Here is a 13,369-nt window from a genome sequence, read left to right on the forward strand (position 1 = left end):
GAAAAATTCAGAAGTGCTTGCATTCTTTTGAGTCTTTGTGCTGAGTTGTATTGTAGCTTGCTTGAACTAGGTCTAGGACGAGTTTAGGCTGACGACATAGACTAGCTTGGGACTACATTTCAATCTTGCAATTTCTGAATTAAATTATTGCTATTCCTTGCTACCATATTTTAAGCCTCCCAAGCTCCACATATATACTTCAGATCAGTACAGATAAAGGCCCTTGCAATCTCAGTATCACTGCCTCACAGGTATCACGAACCAGCCGCCGGTTGTACCGTCCACTGCTTGTGTTGGTAAGAACTTTGTAAGAGCTTGGTAAGACACTTCCACTTGCTGTAAAAAGTGACACCACTGCAACCACGTAGTCATTTGATAGGGATAATACTTTTGTGTTGTCTTTTGTTGTCTTCTAACAATGACAGGTTGTTCGTATCCACCGACTTATGATGGTATAGGTGCTGATGAGTACATGGAGTGGGAAATTGCCATAGATAATATATTTGCTACTCGCTTTATGTGTCCAAGGAGGAAGGTAAAAAATGCAGCTAATGTTTTGCGACATTCTGCTTTATCTTGGTGGGAGTCTTTAGATCCTTCTAATAAACCTCAAACTTGGAATGATATGAAACTCCTTATGCGAGAAACCATTGTTAATCCACCTCCTGTTTTGACTTCATATGATGAGGTGCACCATTTAGAGGAAGAGTCTGTTGTTATTCCTCTTGCTATGACTAACCTTCTGCAGGATAATGTACATAAGCGAGAGGATGACATGGAGGAAAATGAGGATCTCACAACCTCATATGCAAATTTAGAACTGTGACTTCACAATGCACCTATTACTCCTACTAAGAACACAGGTAATGCCCATGGTGCTACGCTCACAGAAGGTGAAAATTGTCTTAATGTACTAAATTTTTTCACAAACCATGCTATCATAGAGCAATTATTAGTGGAACTCTCTCTTGATTTATCTTTGTCCCATGATAATTTGCTTGAAGTTCCTTGTGATAAAGATGAATTGGTTGATGATGCTTCAATTTTACATGTTTTGAAACCAGTCACTTGTGCTGAAAATAAACATGTTATTCATATTGCTACTAAAATTGATGGGTTCAAACTGTTGTCTTCCTTACATACTTTGGGTTACATTGAATTTGATGTTTTGTGTAACCTAGATTGTTAGGAGGAGAGCCTTTTTAAATATGCTGATTTGCCTTGGTTTTCTAAACACACATATCATGTTATTGGCAAATATAACAACAAGGGATAATATATGATATATCGAGTATACATTCGTAGTAATATGAATTTTTCTTTTGTTATACAAGATTATGATTGTTTAGAGGGCAGCCATAATAATACAAACATTTTCTCATGTTCCTCAAAGAAACAAGTTCACTTCCAAGAAGGGAGCATTGTTGGTTGCTACCTATGTCTGCTAGACCATCTATTTTTGCATTGTCTTTGGTTAGTTCTAATCTTTTGCAGGATAGTGTTGACATACATCGTGTATATTCGGATCATGGAGTCTACATGCTTGTTGAAATTTTTATGCGAGATGACATGCTAGAAACTTGGAAACATGGTCACGTTCCTTCTCACAATTATTTTAGTTCCATTTGTCTTCGCAACCCCGTTCTCCTTTATGTTGTGCAGGATCAGTTTCAAGCACAATCGACGCCGAGGACGGCTTTTCGTCAAGGAGGGGAGGATGATGAGGACATGACACCCATACATATATACCATGTTTGGTGCATGGTATGGAGGGTTAGGAGGCTAGCAAGGGTGTCCAAGTCAAGAAGGAGGCCCGAGGCTAATTCGGTTCGAGTCTCTGAGGTGGAGGCCCAAAGCTACTAAAGTTCGAGCCCATCTCGGAGTCCAGGAGTAGCACGTACTAAAAACGATGCCCAGGTCGCATACTATGTCCGTTTTGGACGTTCTTTATATGGATGGAAAGATAATTTCATGGAGCTTCCAATGGAACTAGTCCCACCTTAAAATTCGATTGGAGTCAATGGGAATCGTAGAAACAAGTGGACATCCAGAATCTATCATGGTGCTGCTTCACCGTCGGCGACAACTTAATTTAGAGGTGAGCTCGTTCTTAAGTGATCCTTTTCATACTTTTGAGAATAGATTGCTACCTAATGATATTATATTAATTAGGAACATTGGAGAGTGTCATGAGGGACTTAGAGGAAGAGGTGGAGGCGATGATGACCAGCAAGGACGTCCAACAGAAACCGGAGGCCCGGTCCAACATGATTTTGAGTCTGCCTCGGCCTTCAGGACTAGTCTGCCTTAAACTGGTCACCCAGGATGCATCCAGACTCCGTTTTCGATGATCCACATATGGATGGAAAGCTAATTTGATAAGGAAGCCAATCCAAGTGGTCTCACGTCAAAAGCCCTTCAGAATCAATAGGAATCATCAAAACAAGTCAGCGTGCAGAATCTGCCAGGGTGCTGCGACACCGTCTTTTGGTTCGTTGGACCGTATATCATGTTTGGGCCCATTAGGGGGCGCGTCCAGGGTAGGCGACGACCCTAAGACCTTTATAATCATATGCCACTGCCATCATTAGGTTTTGGGTTTTGCTTAGATTATTCTGTCAAGAATAGTTTTGCCGTTCAACGGTTTGTGAGACCCCAACTTTGGAAGATTAATCAGTCATCTGCAATTTGGTTGTGTTCTTTCTCGTTCTTGCTTGTGTTCTTCGTTGCGTAGGCAGGTATTAGCCTTCTTGGCGAGGTCAACTTGGTCCGAGACTCGGTTGATAACCAGAGGAGCTGTGGTGCTAAGATTGTAGGGTTCGATCTTTCGATCTAAAGCCGGATCGGTGTGTCATTCTCCGCCACAATGATAGTTACCACCACCTGACGGAAGATCGGACCCTGCAATCTTAGCACCACAGCTCCTCTGGTTATCAATCGAGTCTCGGACCAGGTTGACCTCGCCAAGAAGGCTAATCCCTACCTGCGCAACGAAGAACACAAGCAAGAACGAGAAAGAACACAACCAAATTGCAGATGAATGATTAATCTCTCAAAGTTGGGGTCTCACAAACCGATGAACGGCGAAACTGTTCTTGACAGAATAATCTAAGCAAAACCCAAAACCTAATGACAGTGGTGGCGTATGATTATAAAGGTCTTAGGGTCGTCGCCTACCCTGAACGCACCCCCTAATGGGCCCAAACATGATACAAGGTCCAACGGACCAAAAGACGGTGTCGCAGCACCCTGGCAGATTCTAGATGCTGACTTGTTTCGATGATTCCCGTTGATTCTAAAGGGCTTTTGACGTGAGACCGCTTGGATTGGCTTCCTTATCAAATTAGCTTTCCAACCATATGTGGATTGTCGAAAATGGAGATTGTCGAAAACGGAGTCCGGATGCGTCCTGGGTGACCAGTTTAAGGCAGACTGGTCCTGAAGGCCGAGGCAGACTCGAAATCATGTTGGACCGGGCCTCCGGTTTCTGTTGGACGTCCTTGCTGGTCATCCATCGCCTCCACCTCTTCCTCTAAGTCCCTAATGACACTCTCCAATGTTCCTAATTAATATAACATCATTAGGTAGCAATCTATTCTCAAAAGTATGAAAAGGATCACTTAAGAACGAGCTCACCTCTAAATTAAGTTGTCGCCGACGGTGAAGCAGCACCCTGACAGATTATGGACGTCCATTTGTTTCTACGATTTCCGTTGACTCCAATCGAATTTTAAGGTGGGACTGGTTCCATTGGAAGCTCCATGAAATTATCTTTCCATCCATATAAAAAAACGCCCAAAACGGGCATAGTATGCGACCTGGGCATCGTTTTTAGTACGTGCTGCTCTTGGACTCCGAGACGGGCTCGAACTTTAGTTGCTTTGGGCCTCCACCTCGGAGACTCGAACCGAATTAGCCTCGGGCCTCCTTCTTGACTTGGACACCCTTGCTGGCCTCCTAACCCTCCATACCATGCGCCAAACATGGTCATATGTATGGGTGTCATGTCCTCATCAGAAACCAAGTTATCTTCCCAAATTCATATCTCAGTAACTTCGTGTTTTTTAAGGTTTTCACAAGAAAAGCATAGTTCACTTATACTCCTCAAATGGTACTCTCAAATCGCTCAATGGTGTATGATTCCTCACCGAGGCACATCATAGCAATGCCTTCTTTTCCTTCCTACTTCTAAAAAGCTTATGTGGAGTTCAGGTACGAAAAAATATAAAAGCATACTTGCATTGCATATATTGCTAAGTCAAACAATGGATCCTTGAAGAAAATGTCATACTCTTAGATCAAGATGTGCATGTGTGTGGATTTATGGTGAATATATATACTCCTTTTGTAGATATGATCTCTCTATACACATCATTATTTTGAGACATAGCTATCTTTCTTCTTTCTCTTTTTTTTAACTAAGCATGAGCCTTCATGTGCTCACATTTTTTTCTATATTTGGACCTTCATGTGTCCATATATTTTTTTTCTTTTTCATACTTTTGCATAGCCCATGTCCCTTCTACTAAACCATATATTTAGAGAGAGATCATTATCTTTTACAACATGGAGTATTTATTTGGTGGAACCTAACAAGCATGTTTTTGCCAACTCACAGTGTAGAAGTAGAACATTTTTGGGTAGATCTAAATGGAAAGCATATTTTTACGCCTACTCCCAGTGTCCTAGGAACATGCTGCCCAACATGCTGCCCTAGGAACACACTTGGACTATAGCTCAGCCTATCACCCTCAGACAGATGGACAGACAGAACGAGTAAACCAAATCTTGAAAGACATGCTGCGAGCCTGTGCACTCACCAATGAAAAAGACTAGGAAAGGAGCTTATCATTCGCTGAGTTTTCCTACAATAATAGTTACTAGGCAAGCCTGAAGATGGCACCTTTCGAAGCACTTGTATGGAAGAAAGTGCCAAACACCATTGATGTGGTTCGAAGTTGGGGAAAAGACATTGTTCGGACTGGACCTGATCAAGGATGCAGAAGAACAAGTAGCAAAGGTCCGAGAAAATCTAAAAGTGGCACAAAGTAGATGAAAGAGTTATATAGACACCCGGTGAAGGCCACTAGAATTCTTGCCAGAACACTTTTCCTACCTAAAGGCATCCCAAAGGTTCCAAGTCAGAGGAAAGTTAGCAGCACGGTATATTGGACCATACAAGATCATTGAAAGAATTGGAGCCGTAGCTTACCGTCTAGAACTGCCTCTGAAAATGTCAGATGTACACAATGTGTTCCACGTATCACAGTTAAAATAGTATTTGAGGGTACCTGAAGAACAAACACCTATGGAAGTAATGGGTCTACAGCCAGATTTACAATATCAGGAAAAACCGATTAAGATATTGGATTTTGCCACCCGACATACCAGGAGAACAGCAGTAAGATTTTGTCGGGTACAATGTAGCAATCACACCGAGGCAGAAGCCACATGGGAAAGAGAAGATGACCTCAAAAAGGAATTTCTCTATCTATTCATGGATCATTTCAAATCTCGAGGATGAGATTCTTTTTAAGGGGTGTAGGTCTGTAACACCCTAAATTTTGACCACATTTAAAATGACTAAAACTTTGAAACTTTTAAAATTTTGCAATATGAACAATAAATATAACTCACATTAGGAAATAAAATAACTCAACAAAATAATCTAGAACAAAATTTCTTGTGTGATAATGTTGGTTGCTTGCTTGACTTGTTGAACATATGGTTGTACACCCCAATTTGAAGATACAACTCAAATTCGAATTCAAAATCCAGTGCAAACTCATTCAAAACCCTATATATAGAAATACTGGAAAAAGAAAAGGAATAAGAAAATGGAAAGGAGAACTTGGTCTCACTCTTACTCCATCTCCCTTTCGACCCACGGTGCACCCGCCTCCTGCCGTCCTTCTTTCCCCGCCTGGGCTGGCTGCTCCTTCCTCTCCCTCTCTCCCTCCTGTGTTGGGCCAGTGATGGCCGCACGACCCAGTCACGCACGCGCCCACTCCCTCTCCTCTCTGACTCCCTGACATGCGGGACCACGGTGTCATCACCGTCTTCTACCCCGTGGCAGCGACGCAAATACCGCGTCGCCGTCACCGCCTCGGCTGTGCCGCCGCCCGTTCCGCTCTGGCGGAATGGATAAGGATGCGGGTGAACTCTGGAAGCTTCCCGGCCCCGCTGCTCTCTCTCTCTCACTCTCTTCCTCTCTTCTCCCTTCTGCTTCTCTCTGGCCACCATGGCCATGTGGCGGCACCACCTCCGTCGACCATTGCCACCATGGATAAGGCCGAGCTCTGACAAGCGCACAGGTACGGTGAACCACCATAGCCGTTCAAACTGAACGCGCGGCCAAAATATCTCCAACGGTCAGGAGATATTTCTCCCACCGACGCCGCCATGGCCGGTATATAAATAGGCCTGGCCGGCGATGCTCTGGCTGTACCACCACCACTACTAGCTCTGCCACTAGCTAGACCATACCATCTCCCCTCCCATTCCTCCTCTCTTCCTCTCTGTAGTGCTCTAGGTCAAGTTACCCCAATTCAGGCGCCGCCGTCACCATTGGAGCCGTTTCCCTTTCCCTCCTTTCTCAAGCGCCTCAAGCCAATTGGAGTGGTAGGTGAGCCCCAGAGCCCATAATCCACCTTCTCCTTCACTCAATTCGCCATCTCTCCCTCTGTGTCACACTACCATTGAGCACCGAGCTCCGCCGAGCCACCATGTTTGCCGGGTAGCCGTCGGCAAGGCTTGGCTAGGCACTACGATACCTCTATCAAGTCCACTACACCACCTCATTCACGTACACATAGCAATCCAGTTAGAATAGAGCTCCTACACCCATCAAGATCGCACGGTGCGACCGTGAAAGCGCCGGCGAGCTGCTACCACCACCACAGGAGCCTGTCGTCCCGAGCACACGTAAATCTCACCAACCGGCGTAGACTGGCCTCCCGAGCACTGTCCACTACACCGTGATGCTTGCCGAGGCTCGACACTACTGGCATAACAAGCTCCGGTGAGGTCTGGCTCCCCTCCCCTGTTACCTTGCCGCGCCGACCACCATCGTCGACTCCATCTCCCTCCTTTCCATCTCCGTTCCCTCCCTCTCTGTTACGTGGGCCGGCAAGGAGACGCCGTGAACGGCTATCCCCTCCCTCCGTCCCAGAAAGTAGCCACGCCAGGCCCACGTGTCAGCAACATGTTGGGGCTGACCCCACTGGCTCCACATGTCACCCACACACACACGTTGCACACAACGCACTCGTAAATGCTATGGGTACCCGGTTAGTGTACACAGAGAGTTTAAAATACACTTTCCTAACTCAGACAAATTCCTAGAAAATTTATAAATAAACTAGATGCACCCAATAACCTACCCATATAATTTTCACCTAATTTACATACACCAAAAATGTATATAAAATTCCACTTAAATCCCAAACAATAATTAAACTTCTAAAATCCATAACTTCTTCATCCTAACTCCGTTTTACGTGAAACCACTCCCAAAATTCTTCTAAAATCAAGCTCTATTTATTCCACCTAGTACCAACATATTGTTCTATATTTTTCTTGTGTTGTTGGTTTTGTGTTTTATATTTAGTGGTAGATTATTTATTAAACGCCGACCGACAGACGGTGAGTATTAAGAGAGTGATGATCCAGACTACGTAGACGATCCAGAAGGAGACAACAACGAAGGCAAGTCCTAGCTACCCCTTCCACCACCACCTCTACCATAAACCTCCACCCTTCTATTAATATACTTAATATTATATCCTCCCTTTTTGAATATATGGAAAATAATAAATTATGAGCTTGATTAACATAATGAGAATATGGATAATATGATAAGGCATCTTGTGGTACTTTATGAGCTCTAAGATATGAATGAACTTGAGGATAATCACTGTGATGACATGGACTATAAAATGGTAAACCTAAACGTGATACCGACAGGGGGCGAGTAAGGGATAACTTATGCGGTATAAGTTACCTTGGCAGGATCGCCTAGTGAGGGTTCCTGTTAGGAGATAGTCGCCTCGGTCACATAAGGACCGGTTCATAGGCCATCTTGCTTGGTCAGACATCCGTACAGCCACATGCCTATATGGGTATGCTGGATCCTACACCCCGTTAGATAGAAGTATAATTTCTACTAGGAGGCCGGGATTGGCACCAGAATATCAGGAGAAGACACGGATGCTATGTGATCTTCCGTGGTCCTATTGGCATGTTTGCTACGTGATCCTCCACGTTAAGACCCTTGATTTGGCCATGTTCAAGCCCCTTATATTATTGACCGGATGATATGGTATGATCCGGGTTATTAAATTGGATGATGTGTGATCATCCAAAACCTTGTCTATTTCCACCCCTGAGAAGCCATGGTAGAATCATATGAACATCTAAGGTCGCGTACTTTTGTGTACGGGGTCTCATTAGGCCTGTTTTGTCTGCTAATCATGGGTGAGACTACGCCTATCTTGTGGAAAATTTGTACACCCTCTACAGAGTGTATTGAATCTATTCGAATAGCCACGTCCTTGGAATGGGCAACCGCCGGGATGAAATCAATTATGATTAGATTTACTTTTTGTAATGAAACTGGACTAATGTGAATTATGAATCCTTATTACTAACCCGGGGACTGGTGAGAATGGTAATAGTCTCCCAGGACCCAACCTTATATTCAACTGAACCATACCACCCCACTACTCCACCATCAACTACCATCCACCACACCACCCAAGCCATCACCATCCACTCCACCAACCATCCACCACACAAGCCTTCACCATTCACTCCACCAAACCCTATGGTTACGGCTTGTTGTGTACGTATGTACTCACCCATTGTTGACTCACAGATCTTCAAGGTTCCTTCCTAAAGCCTTGTGGCATATGCCGAGCAGTGCCTTGCACCGCACGCCTTGATCTTGTGGGCTGAACCATCCCTGATTGTGAGGCCCATGTCTTGCACCGTGGGTACCCAGGGTTATACCCACCATAGCTAGTCCCCGAGCTCCTTGTATCCATTGAGTAATGCTGCCTTGATCATGTTCGAGCAGTTTAGCTTGAAGCTGACCAGTTTAACTGGTAATCCGTCTAGTTTAACTAGTAGTCCGACCATTTTAATTGGTAGGCAACTGAAGAAAATAAATAGCTGACCAATTTAACTGGTCAGCAGGCCTTGAACTTGCTCAAGTAAGGTTTGCTAGAAGGATGTAAGGAGCTCGAGGTTAAATTTTAGATTTCTTCACCTCAGATGAAGTGTAGCCACTTAGACTCCGTTTGCGAGGTTGGATGATTATCATCCATGACTTAGTCAATAAGGAGGGTAAATTAGGAAAAAAGCACTACACTCACCACCAGGTGAGGTGTAGCCACATAGTCCCTGAGGCTAACATTAGATGAAGAATTCACCTAGTGTCAGGGTCAAAAAATACAAGATATGTCCCTGAACATCATGTCTTGCTACTATCCATTGGTCGGTGTGCTCTCTGTTTTTTGAACCGACCGAGGAAACGTAGCAAAATCCGACCGTCACTACAAGAAATCTTAGGATCTATGACGACCTGTTACCGTCATTATTTCTAGTATTTTTCTCATAGCAGATGTATTTATGACGACTGCATGACGATAAACCATTTGTCATAGATCATGCGTGGTAAACCTTGTTCTATGACGACTGCATATTTTTTCATCATAATTTTTTATGACGACCCGATTAAAAAGTCATCACTAAATATCTTAAGGTCTAGCTAGGCCCATGTACTAAGCAGGTTTTTATTGGACCAAATATAATTGTAAGCCAAATTTATAATTTGCAAAGCCCATTTATATAAGTAAAATTTACATCAATTTCTGGGCCAATTTTTTTGCGACCTATTTATTTAGTGGGCCAGAAAAGGCCTAGCCCATTTAAACATGTAGAGAAAACAGCCTTTTCATCATCCATACATAATCAGCTTATTTCAACTTTCATTTCATAACAGCCCATTTCGACATCCATTACATAACAGCCCATATACAATCTGTACATTCATCAATCAAAGCCCTTACGCATTCATCAAATCATCCAGAAGCTCTTTCACTTATATAATCTGTAGATGCATCACAACCCATACACATTCATCGATCATCCAGATCTCATTCCAAAGGATAGATAAATATGGTAACATCCATCAGTAATTTTACAAATCCCAGATAACACATTTCCACATAGCAAAAAGACAACACTAACAAGATACATAGCATAAATTAATATGGTCTGAACCAGATCAGACATGTCTCAAAATAACAGCACTACCAATGTTTGTAGCATAATCTGAACTAGATCAGCCAAGTCTCATGTAATAGCACTACCAAATGTTTGTAGCATAAAATAATATGGTCTGAGTAGCCAAGTTCCAAAATCAGACGTCCAACCATATGCATCTGCAAACTTACAGAGTTAAAGGAATGACCTTACTCTTTGCTGAACATGCGACGAAAGAAAGCATTCGTCTCGTCTTGTGCCTTCTTCAACTCATCTTGTGCCTTCTTCAACTGCTCTGTCTCTTCTAACAGCCTGCGTCTTTCATTTTCTGATTCCTCCACCTTCTTCTTCAAAGTCTCCATCTCTTCCTTTAGTTCTTCTTTGTCTTGCTTTCCAGCTGCAACTTCTGTTTCAAGTTCTATAACCCATGCATCATTAATGGCTTTGGAGCTTCTCTTGGGGGCTGCTAGCTGAAGGCCAATATTTTGAAGAAATTTTGATTTCGGCAACACTTGAGCAACAATTTTAGCAGGGGTCTTTGAAACTTGGCCGTCTTCTACAGGTGCAGCAGCGATGGATTCCATTTCAGCCTAAAAACATCAACATATCAGTAAGACAGTTCTAAAATTAATTACCGACTAGTATATTTAAAACCAACAGAAAGGTGGTCATAATTGATAGTAGTGTTGCTCAAATAAGTGAATGCAGGCTTTGTAAAACAGATGTACAATCAAGGTTCACATTAAAGGCCATTTAAAGCACGAAAACATTTTTCCAACTGAATATTTTACCATAATGGAGCATGACACAGATGACTCTTCCCGATTCAATATAGTGAGATCATTTATGCTACAAACTATTACACTATAGTTTTGGATGATGACTCATTACAGTACAGGTTGGGAATTTGGGAATACTTCTGTTTTGGCTGTGTCTACAAGTTTACATGTGCTATTAAGAAGGTTTCTGGACAGCAGTGACATCATGCAATACAATCTTGCCAGATTAGCATGAATAAGCTGCTGCTACACATGCAACAATTGATCATTGTTTCTTGGAACAGCAGGAAGCATGTACAAGTTGCTGCTACACATGAACAGGAAGTTGCGGCTACACATGAACAAGTTGTTGTTCTGTGTCTCACAAGTAACAGCAGGAAGCATGTACACATTACAAACTCAACTAAAACCAGTAACATTTGTTCAGAGCTATATATAGTTCAAAATGGAGCTTGTACTTACAATAGCTTCCTTTGCAGACTCATTAAACCCAGTCTTGCTACTGCAATGTAGCGCCTTGAAAAGATCTATCGCACTGGGTGGTTCATCTTTATATTTCTCTTGCTTCTAAAATTATTTACAAACATTTTGTAGGTGTAAGATTATAAGAATAATTGTTCAATGATGAATGATTGTAACACAATGTTTTCATATCTTACTAAGGCATGGGTTGTCGCAATATAGCACCGAGATCCTATCTTCTGATGAAAACCTTACTTTCTCATGGTTAAGTGCATTTTTTGCACACTTGTCCTGTGAGGAACAATTTAGTAAGCAGGGAAGAATGGCTATAGAGAGAGATAAAAATTAGTTGAATTTGAAACCAGATTTGCTAAGATATTCAACAAACATCAACACTCTTTAAGTGTAGTTGAATTTGTGTCCACAACAAGTTGTTAACCTAAAACAGTTTGAAAAACAGAAAGTAATCAAAGCCAAAGATTGTGCCCTATTCTAGAAGACCAACTGCAACACAACCCTATATGTTGTCGCTAAAATATAATGAGCTGCAGTTGTATTGAGTGCAGCCCAATAGGCTCATTAATATCTAATGAGCACACAATTATCAGGGTAACAAGCCAAGCAACTTCAGGTATAATTGTAAGGATGGCCTACTGTATACAGTCCAATATAGCATAGCTACAGAATCTTAGACACAATCAAATTGGTGTACAATATGAAGAAATAAACTCAAACATGCAACAAACCAATGCAAGAAAAATAAACGGCTTACGAAAGCAATTAACCAACATGCCTTGTGCTTTGGGCTTGACCACATCTCCACCATCTCTCTCCATTGATCATTAGTCATACTCTTCAATGGTGATGTTGTTCTAACTTTGTCTGCTGGTACACCATTGAAGTAAAGCTTCTTCAAATTGTACCTCATTTGCCGTGTTCCAGTCATGAGCAAATCAGCACATGCCTCTTCGACTGGCTTGCTGTCAGTATCAATTGCTAATTGATTCTAGTCGACAGCATGTCAAGAGCATGTGCATCAGAAAATAGGTGTTAGAAGTATATAATGTGATAGAAAATTTTTAAATCATAATGCAACAGCAGGCAAGAGCACAAGGTTCTAAATTGGCAGTCAATAGAAAAGTAGCAGGGACAAAATGTTTATGGAAGGTTCTAAATTTTCAGAATGTGGTGAGAAATAGAGAACATACTTTCTTGCTTTCCGCTTCATTTCAGTTTACTATATATTGGCAGTGGCACTCAAAATAAACAAGCATGCCAAACATTTCAAGTAGATAATACTACAGATAAACCTTATGGTGGTGCTTACAGCTGATGTAAGTTAAACAGATAATTACAACATCAGTCGGAATAAAAGAACATGTAAAGATTGAGGCAGACAAATATATTGGCAGTCCTAGCATAATGTTAACAGTTAAGCTCCTTGTCATATGCTACTGGAGGCAGAAAAATATTACTCATATATAGGAGTAAACATAGATCATGCACACCCAATAAAAACTGAACATATAGCCTTTATCCACTTACAGAAATTTTGCCCATGTAGCCTGGAAGAATATCCTTGTTCTTGATATCCTTTTACTCCTTCCAGTGTGTAAAGATTGGGATATGTTGCCTCAGTATAATCCCCCCTCTGATGCCAACTTTGCAGCATGCATAGGCGGCTCAGGTCATTTCTTCCCTTCAGCAATGACCACCAGAATCCTAGTGTTTAAGCCTAGGCTTATGCGATCCAAGTCTCTACCCATGCTTTTTCCTTTATTCCATCGATCTACAATGTGATTTGATTGACCTGGAAATAAGTGGCATTGTTAAATAGCTAGTGCAAATCATTTTAATATGCA

At 42.2% G+C, this 13,369-nt stretch overlaps 1 pseudogene; it reads right to left on the minus strand.

Moving 5' to 3' along the window:
- Nucleotides 1-10,220: 10,220 nt before the first annotated feature.
- LOC136483068 (uncharacterized) lies at nucleotides 10,221-12,507 on the minus strand (annotated as a pseudogene).
- Nucleotides 12,508-13,369: the final 862 nt, after the last annotated feature.

This window comes from Miscanthus floridulus, chromosome 9, assembly GCF_019320115.1.
Source record: "Miscanthus floridulus cultivar M001 chromosome 9, ASM1932011v1, whole genome shotgun sequence".
In the NCBI taxonomy this organism is placed as follows: Eukaryota; Viridiplantae; Streptophyta; class Magnoliopsida; order Poales; family Poaceae; genus Miscanthus; species Miscanthus floridulus.